This window comes from Engraulis encrasicolus, chromosome 3, assembly GCF_034702125.1.
Source record: "Engraulis encrasicolus isolate BLACKSEA-1 chromosome 3, IST_EnEncr_1.0, whole genome shotgun sequence".
Taxonomy (NCBI): Eukaryota; Metazoa; Chordata; class Actinopteri; order Clupeiformes; family Engraulidae; genus Engraulis; species Engraulis encrasicolus.
The window spans coordinates 33234377-33244376 of record NC_085859.1 but is presented as its reverse complement, the minus strand read 5'-3'; the positions used below and the strand labels follow the sequence as shown (position 1 = coordinate 33244376).

General features: G+C 46.1%; 1 long non-coding RNA gene across 1 annotated transcript in view; it reads left to right on the top strand.

Moving 5' to 3' along the window:
* Nucleotides 1–5080, top strand: part of LOC134446021 (uncharacterized) — a 46921-nt gene extending 41841 nt beyond the window's left edge. Inside the window, exons 3-4 of the long non-coding RNA XR_010034372.1 lie at nucleotides 4499–4672; nucleotides 4950–5080. This is a non-coding gene — a long non-coding RNA (uncharacterized LOC134446021). The remainder of the gene's footprint in view (nucleotides 1–4498; nucleotides 4673–4949) is intronic.
* The last annotated feature ends 4920 nt before the right edge of the window (nucleotides 5081–10000 follow it).

Genomic DNA, 10000 nt, shown 5'->3' with positions numbered 1-10000 from the left:
CCGTACCCTTCATTATGTGGGTCTCAGCGCAGGTTTAGGATCCAATGTTCTTTTGCTTTGTTTTGTGCCTCTTCTTCAATTTCTTAATTTGTTTTTGCAGTTTCCAATTCATGTCTATCCTCCATAAGAAGAGCTATCCCTATGAATATACTCTACTGGGCCCTACCGTGGCCTAACGGTAGGGCACTCGTTTACTATGCGGCCGACCCGGGTTCGATTCCTGGCCCTGATCCTTTGCCGGTCCTGCCCTGTCTCTCTCTCCCTACTCGCTTCCTGTCACCATGTTCACTGTACTGTACATAAATAAAGTCAAAAAGACCAAAAAACGTCTTTAAAAAAAAAGAATAGTCTGCACTGTGCACGATTCAGTGGGAAAACAGTCATGTTTTTTTCCTGCCTCACTTGCACCATGAACTTCACATCATGTACTCATGTACTGTAACACCCACCCCCCTAACACACACACACACACACCACACACACACACACACACACACACACACACACACACACACACACACACACACACACACACACACACACACACACACACATGTGCATGCAGACGCACAGCAACACACATAGGGGAAAGCGAATTAACTGACAGGTTTCATTGGGGGTACGAGGGGCGGGGGGGGGGCTACAATACATGATGTGAAGTTCATGGTGCAAGTGAGGGGGGGAAGGGGTACGGGGGCGGGGGGTCATTGGGGGAGAGGGGGGTGGTGTACGAGACCTAGTGACAGCCATTGCCCCAAATTCACAGTGATGCAGTTAACGTTACCATATGGCCAGGACGGAGGCCAACAAAACACTGGTGAAGATCCAAAACAAACAGAATAATGAGTGCAGAAGGGCCGGCGTGGCCTGACCTAGACCTAGGCCCCTTTGACGTCATCACGGGACAGGAGAGGATGGAGAGGTGGGGCAGTAGACATGTGGAGAGGTGTGGTTAGGGGACTGTGGGTGGGTGGCAAGAGAGGAGAAACCATGTCATGAGCGGCTCGCTCGTCGTCCTCCGCTGAACCTGGCTCTGTCGCCGCCCGCCTGCACTTGTCTGCTGCATCCTGACAATCGATGACGCTCCCCCAGTATAGCTCTCCCTCTCACTCTTTTCTTCCATCTCTCATGCTCTCTGTCACGTTGTCTTTCACACCACCTCTCTCTTCATCATTCTATCCCCTGTACATGCTCCCTCTCTCTCTTGCATTCACTCTCTCCTGTGTTCGCTTCTCTCTCTTGTCTTTCATGTTCTCTTACATATTCTCTCTCTCTCTCTCTCTCTTCCTCTCTCTCTCTCTCCATCCATTACCACTGCTGTCAGTCACACTCATGCATCGGTGTTCTACACAGTCACTCTTGTTGACTCTCTGTCTATCTGTCTCTCTCTCTCTGGTCTGCTTGATGTTCTTCGGCGCTCCATCCAATCCAGTGGAGTCAGGAAGAGCGAGCGCTGAGTGGGGCCAATGCGGACCTAATTACGGTGCACATGTGAGCGCCCGCCCGAGAACATGCAAGTGAAGGTTCAAAGGTCAGACAACCCGGCGGAGGGGGGAACCTGGCGATGACAGCTCCTCCCCCGTCAAGCAGTCCCGACCCCAGCCAAACACCACCGCAGTCGGCCACGGGTTAAAGACCGGGTCGTCTTGCAAAAGGCACACGATGTTCTGAAGAATTTCAGAAAAGTTCACGCTCTATAACGTACAAGGTGTTCCAGTGATTGTTGTAGGAAGAAGTCTCCATGTACCTGTAAGATATCTATCTCCACATCTTTTTCCAGGAGTGGTTCTTGTCCATAAATAAATGGGGTGGAGCACAAATTGTTACATTATTAGGACAAGTTTTTATATTTTCAAAGATCTTTTATTACAAAGCCAATAATGTAATAGCCAGTTAAAGCGATGGTTCGGAGTAGAATCACCCTAATGCCATTTGAACCGTGACACCCATCCACCTTTACACCCGAAGTGTTTTCTGCCGCAGGCTTACATCAACAGAGTTGCCGTGTTATTCGATGTTTATTCCGGATAGCTTGACTCAAGCGCATATGGATCCTGGGCACCGTCTCCAAACTTTCCCCACAAAAATAACATGTCATGACACCAAACTTCTACAGTATAACAAATGTGGTTTGTACTCACAAAAAGATGAATTTGAAACTTTGTACATAGTCCAGGAGTTTATTAGTAACAACACACGAGACGATTAGCTTTTCTGCTGCTAAACATCCGTCGACGTCACTTCCTCCAGCTGGGACTGTCCACTTATTGTAAGGTTTGTGTTTTAGTCCACAGCCAGGATATATGCACGAGTGTGGCATCGTCTTCTATTTATTAAACGTGGTAAAATTTAAATCCGAAGTGGTTAATTTCTAGTTGTAGCGCAAGCTGTCTTTTTGAGTTTTCCGCCTTCCGGACTCACGTGTATTTGTTTCCATCAACAAAGTCCCAGCTGGAGGAAGTGACGTCTACAGATGTTTAGCAGCAGAAAAGCTAATCGTCTCGTGTGTTGTTACTAATAAACTCCTGGACTATGTACAAAGTTTCAAATTCATCTTTTTGTGAGTACAAACCACATTTGTTATACTGTAGAAGTTTGGTGTCATGACATGTTATTTTTGTGGGGAAAGTTTGGAGACGGTGCCCAGTATCCATATGCGCTTGAGTCAAGCTATCCGGAATAAACATCGAATAACACAGCAACTCTGTTGATGTAAGCCTGCGGCAGAAAACACTTCGGGTGTAAAGGTGGATGGGTGTCACGGTTCAAATGGCATTAGGGTGATTCTACTCCGAACTATCGCTTTAATAATGTAATACGCTCTTACATTATGGGCAAAATGTTATTACGTTATTTGCGCAACCATCTTATGACATTATTGGCAAATGATTATGATATTGGCAGTTATAACATTATATAACATTATTGCCAGTTATTACTTTATCGGCTACACTAAGGGTAATCTGATGACGCCTATTCGATACAGGGTAAAACATCTTTTCAAGCCCCTCCAAAAGAAGTCTAGTTGCTCATAACTAAACAACACTAGACTGCATTCTCTCAGAAAATGCAAAAAGTGGGTATGTTTTTTGCTAGAGGTTAGCCGCTTTAGTAACAAAGCAGACAGGCGGACAACAGATGCGTCCCTCTATGCCAGTTCCAACCTTTTTTTTTTCCCAAACGCCCCGCTGGCCTCTTCCTAACCTGTCAACGCCCCCCTGAGGATGTGTTTTTTGAACATTGGTCATATTGCCCATGGAAACCCCAAATAATGTGGCAGGCAGCGAAATGACGAGACAAGGCTTTATTTTATTTTTTTGCAGTTTAGGCTATAATAAGCCTATCATGCTTGGATTTGGAAAAGAACCATAGGCCCTATGATTTCAAATTTCACATAGATCAAGTAGGCTACATTACAAATTACCAGACATTATTAGTGGGCCTACTTTAGATTCACACCATTTCAGCATCATGTGCATGTGGGAAAGAATCTAAACTTCGTCAAATAATAAATTAATAAAACCATTTAGGTGAATCATGCGCTTATGGGTTCACCCTTTGGGTGAATTATGCGCTTAATTTTCAATGCCAGCTTTTCACCGTCAAGGCACAAAGCAGTGAGCTTCAGTGCCAGAGTTTACCAAATTCACACGACTGCAAACCAATTCCGAATCAAAAGGCGCGTTCTGTGCTCTCTGTGAGCGCAACGGAAATCACCTGTGGGGTCCACGCGCCCGCCAGCAGAAAACGAATGAACCTCCCTTGCAATATGTAATACACAGTATGTTAAATGGCCCAACTGTTTTCTTGTAGTTCGAGCACCATGTTTCAGTGCGCAGCACACACTGACTACTCACTGAAACATAGTGGCAGAATGTTTGCAAACTCTGAGAATGTTAGAAGAGGCTCTTACATACTCATCTGAGCCCGAGTATGTGGACTGGAGAAAAGCGGAGGAAAATGAAAGTTATGAATATGAAAGGAAAAAAGCTAACCAAAGGTTACAGGTCCACGTTTAAGGTTCACGTTTAGAGGAAGAGCTGTATGCGCTGCTGGTCGTCTGTCAACTAATTACGGTTCCATGTCGTGGAGCGTTATGCGATGCAAACGCCCCTCTATCCGACCCCCTAGCCCTCTACACAAACATCTGTGTCAAATACTGCCTGCCGACTTCTAAATCGTTCATTTACGCGAGTTTCTGACGAACCAAAATAGCTGAGCACAACGCGACACTATCATACACAACATGATAAAGTCCCCTTCAAGTTTGACATCCTCATGAGCCGAAGTGTATCATAAGGCAGTAAAGACCGTGAACTAATTGACACTCACAGTGGTGTTGGCGTGCTGTGGAGACGGAACGAAGTTGCCTCCCACTGTCCAAACGCAAAACAATGCCGTAAATTGAATGCCCCCCTCGGTTGTCTCACAATGCAATCAGCTTAACCTTGCCGGTTTGGTAACATATCATATACGTTTTGGCACGCGTTTGCTCCAGGCCAAAATGCCAACTCTGCCACCTTGGGGACACAGGAAGGAACAATTGAAGGAATGCGTTTCAGGCAGACGGACGGACGGACGGGCAGACGGACGGGCGGACGGGCAGACGGACGGACGTACACACAGACCCTCTTAGAGAGATGCTGGGACGCATCTAAAAACAGCATACATGGTATTCTAACTTAGCTATGGGAGGACACTGTATAATTTGGCATAAATACATACTGTATATACATTTGTATCTACACTGTGTATAAATTTGGCAGTTGAGAACGAAAACCTTAATTGGCAACACCTGTTCTGGTTCTGGCTACTGACAGTAGGTGCATACAAGATATCGCAACGGCTACATGCCCATGTTAACAGCAATGCATTTTGGATGGAAATGTTGCATTATTGTTATATATCCTGTCGAACTTACCAAATTTCAGTCATGTTGTGCCGACCAGGTGACATATCACATGGTGTCAAACTATCGCGGGATGAAGACTGCAGACGGACCTTGCAACCCCCGCAGTTGCTTATCCCCGTTGATGCTCGTCTGCAGACCGCCTCTGAGGTCACATGCCCATGAACTGGTTGGCCAACAACTCACTCACGTGTGTATATGCGCCTTGTCTCACACCCCTACACAAGTTTGTACTGCTACCCACTTCAGCTCCTCCTCTCCACCTGTCCCGTCACTCCTCACACGTGGTGTGTTAGTAGATCAAACTGGTGCGAGCTCATCATCTTGTGCATATTCGTGGCCGACTTTAAATGCGCTGTGTTTAATACTTCCGACATTGTGACAAGTTCTCGCTCACATGTTTCGTCAACATCAACCGTTGCCAACAAAGTTGCATGCACCTAGTGTTTCCCATGCGTGTAAGAGTGTGCAAGTGAATGAAAATGCTTAGCAGCGCCTCCTCACTGAATAAAGTGTGTAATTTCCGTGGGATTTGCACGCTTCGAGATGCAACCCAAAGTTTAGGGAAGTTTAGCTAGGCAAGCCCCCTAAACAAGAAAGGAAAGCCCCCTTAACCAGGAAATATTTTGGAACAGCACAAGATCGGCGGACGGCGGCGGTAATGTAATTTCCAATTCCTTGCTCCAAATTTGCAACCTGATCACACCAAAGACTTGATTTCCAGACGTACAAAAAACAAAACGAACCAAAAAAAAATGCACCACGTGAATGAACTTCCAAATAGTAGTTTTGTTTTGTGTATCCGCAATGAGACCAATGTTCCCATGTTTTCCTTTCATAACTTTTTACACAGGCCATTTCCTCACACTTAAGATCAAGGCAGACTAGTGCGCAGGGTGATGGAGACGGAAGGGGCCTCCACTCTCAGTTCTTATCAACAATCCAACGATTCGTGATTGAGGGCAGGAGCCATGGATGGACTGGCCATATAGCACACAGGGCATTTCCCCGGTGGACTGTTGATGATTTTGGCCCATGCTTCTGCTTTATGAAATGGTATCAGTCCTCATGCCGCTATAGAAAACCTCTCTGTGTCGGATTTAAATATTATTTATGCCTGTATTGCTGTCAAAATAACTCATATTAGATAACTAAATATGTTGTCAGAGGCTTCATTGTCTTTCTCAATGCATGGTGGACCAGTCTTGGATGAAAATACCCGGCCTGATTTTATTGCCCAGTCCAGCCCTGGCAGGAGGGAGGCAGCCAAACAAGTGCCCCATCCCCATGTGTGGGGGCCAGATTAATACATCTGAACATCGGAGGAGGACTCCCACCTCCTACCCCCACCCCATCATCACCACCATCACCAGGAGGAAGCAAAAGAGGCACCACAACAACAACACTCCATGAAAGCCACTAGCAAGCCGGACACTGGATCTCACGCTTGGCCCTGTTTCCTCTGTCTTGGTTTTGTCTCGCAAGTTCTTCATCCATCAATCCATCAGTTCCACCTCCATTGCATTTCCTCCTGGAAGTGCGCAACAGTGGCGGTGGCAGGGACTTGCTTGTTTTCACAACCCAGGAGCCGTCACGCAGGTCTGCAGAAAAACACGTCTGTCAACACAGGGTGCAGAAGGACAAATAAATAAACAAATACTGATGAAATAGCAAACTTTGGTCAGTGCGATCAGTCTCTAGCACCTCATTTGTTACCCATTCATGCTTTCGCAGTTGTCGTGGCCTTTTTAAAAAATTCTGAATAATAATATACTAAATCAAACTGTAATAAGGACCTGAGTGAGATGACCGCACCACTTTGCTACATTTTCTCTGATTAGAATTTCCAATGACTCAACCTTTGAAGTGCCTTCATTAAGTTGTCAGGAAGAAAATGCTTCTTTTCCTACTGTAAAGGCAACCATATGAAACCATCCTGGCACCTTGGCCATTTGTTAACTGTTACCAGAAAAGATTGCGTTCCAACTTACGGTAGCAACTGGCAATCTATTATTCCTTTACAGCTAACTGGATTATAAGACATGAATGCAAGACTTCCATTGCCAGATTTCATGCCATTTACACTGGCATGAATAAGCCCCCTGCCATGGGCTTTCCACCATCTAAATGAGTATAAAAGGCAACGTGCAGTTTGTTTCCCCCTTAGCAGCTGATTGACGACCAACAACTTTGTTGCTATGTCGCTATCACTGATACCCAGGCCTTTTTTTCAGACACGTATCACCTTCATGTTGCTGTTACCATGGTACCTTTTGCTGTGTGATTGTATTGTGTTGGCCAAAACAAAGGAAAGGGAGATAGCTTTATCTAGTGATGTCAGGTCATTGGCAGAGCTGGCCAAAGCAATGTGGCTAACTTAACTTGTCAGCTTTGTGACAGAGTGTTCTGCGCACTCCAGTGAGTGACAGCAGCTACAACATGTCTTCTTCTTCTTCTTCTTCTTCTTCTTCTTCTTCTTCTTCTTCTTCTTCTTCTTCTTCTTCTTCTTCTACTACTGTTGTTCTTTTTCCAGTCACTTCAGGCCTTAGACCAGACTGTCTCTCAACCAATGTTAGCTAGCTGTGGCATTTGAATAATTACATCCCCGCTTGTATCATATGATTTGATTTCACTTAAGTGTGAGTTCACTCTTGAAGGAGTGGAGGGTTTGCATAGACAGGCCCCGGAGGGACCAGTTCTTTACGAGAACTTTGTCGTTTGACTTTTACTATGCGATATCCTGTTACATGACATAATTTATTTGCACAGCAGGCATGCATGCGGGCAGGATGAGTCAAATTTACATATTACTTGGGTGATGAGAGAAATTCTTTTTTTTTGGTCATTTAGATTTCATTATGGACAGGACTGTACGAGAGGTAGACAGGAAGCGAATGGGGAGAGAGACAGGGAGGGGTTGGCAATGGACCCGGGCGGGCTGGGAATCTGACCCGGGTCCGCCGCATGGCAGGCGAGTGCCCTACCGGATGGCCACGGCAGGGCCGATGAGAGAAATTCTTACACTATGGATACCAAGCAGCTCCATTGGTAACAAGGGAGGTTTAACCCTTTATGCCGAGGTGATGCATGCATGCAGTTCGACTCCTCCTTATGTCATCAAGTGTTCCATAAACAACACCAAGACATGTAATAAAGACTGTGTTGCTGACAAACAGCAGGGAGTTAAGGCCAATAGATAGAGGATGGCTCCATATTTTACATAATTGATAGGTTAACCACGTGCCATAAATAGCTTTAACGGTTGCATGTGGTGCTGTCTGAAATGCACGACATGCAAGCAGCAAGCCTCCTCTGTGCAAATTATTTTGATTGAGGCTGAGAGAGAGCGCGAGCGAGCAAGTGAGAGAGAGAGAGAGAGAGAGAGAGAGAGAGAGAGAAAGATAGCGTGATGATGAACAGACAAAGAACCTTTTTTCCACATAGGCTTTTCATGTTACATTTTTTTGCCATTCGTATAATTTTTAACACATGAACATGGCCTTTGGGTATCTGGGAATCTGTTGTTTTGCATCAATGTCTTAGCCATAAACAGAAAGCCCAGAAGCAGGAAAATATATTTAGACTGCCTTGCTATGCTTTTTTTTTTTTTTTTAAACCAACACGCACACACAAGAAAAGAATAGAAAAAAGAAACAAACAAAACAAAACAAAAGATGAAAATATTTGTGAACTCTCAAAAACATGGCATTGCGATGTATGGTTAACACAGAGACTGGTGCGTTACAGTGCAGCGCTAAAATAACACCCAGATGTTTGGCCTCCAGAGATTGCCGGTGGTGCTATGTGTGTAACTGGCAGGCCAGGCAAGTAAAGCAATGCAGGCAGGGCAGCACAAATCCCTCCACCGGTCGGTCGGTCGGTCGGTGGACCCGGCGGTGGTTGGTTGGTTGGTTGGTTGGCCGGGCCCGTCATCCAGCAATAACAAGTGGATGAAATACAGGAGCAATTCAGCAGGTAGCTGGAGCGTGGCCAGGCCGTCAACGCTCATATTTAATTAAAGGCAGCAGTGGCAGTGGCAGCAACAGCAACCAGCCTGCTGCAATGCCTGCGCCCATGGACTTGGAGTCAGCCAGCCAGGCAGGCAGGCAGGCAGGGAAGCAGGCAGGCAGGCAGGCAGGCAGGGAGGCAGGGAGTCAGGCAGGCAGGCAGGCAGGCAGGCAGGCAGGGAAGCAGGCAGGCAGTAAGTCAGTCAGAGACGCAATAAGACTTCAGTCTGCCTAGGAGTCTTAAGGCACAAATAGACTAAGCACGACATGAGCGATTCCAGCGCCGGAAGTAATTTACTTTGTATTGAGTCGCCACGAGAAAAGCGATATGCGCGACTAGCGGCGATTTGCGCGACTTGAGTGACAGTTTGTATTTGGACTTCAGCGAATAATATGCAAATTAGCTATGCGATTCGGCGACAGCCGTCACAGCCTGTGTGAATGTTGGAGTGCTTGCGTTCCACTTTAAATGGACATACTCTGTCGCTTCTATCGTTCTCATCGCTCCTCCTACACAGTGTTCTCTGTCGCTTGATCTTGTCGTGGCCGGTGAATCCGCCCTGTCTCACACCTACGGACAGGGCCGCTGACAGCGTTAGCCGGTCCCAGGTCATCTGTAAGGGCCCCCCAGCCCAATAGATGCAATGTAGTGAGGACTCAATTCTGGGTCCCCTCTCTCCCTGGGCCCGGGACAACTGTCCCCTTTGTCCCCCTTGTCGGCACCCCTGCCTATGATATAAGGCAACTGGCGCATACTGCTCATAGAACTGCTTCAGAGTGTAAAGGTTGGATCTTTTTTCTAACATTCATTGATTTTGTACATAGATAAATAGATAGCCTAAGAGGAATATTCATACATTATATAGGCTTGAACATACATGTATATCCCCATATTTTCACTTAAACATCTCCTGCCCCTACTAATCCTAAGGAGCACACAAAACACCAGACAGGTCAGTCGTTTGGCTAATTACTGGCAATCTCTAGAGATTGTGACCTCGGTTACTAGTGCTTGTCCTGACTTTAACCTTCTGAAGAACTTTGGCAGCGGTAAAAGGCTGGACAGTCTTGTGTCGTGTCGTGA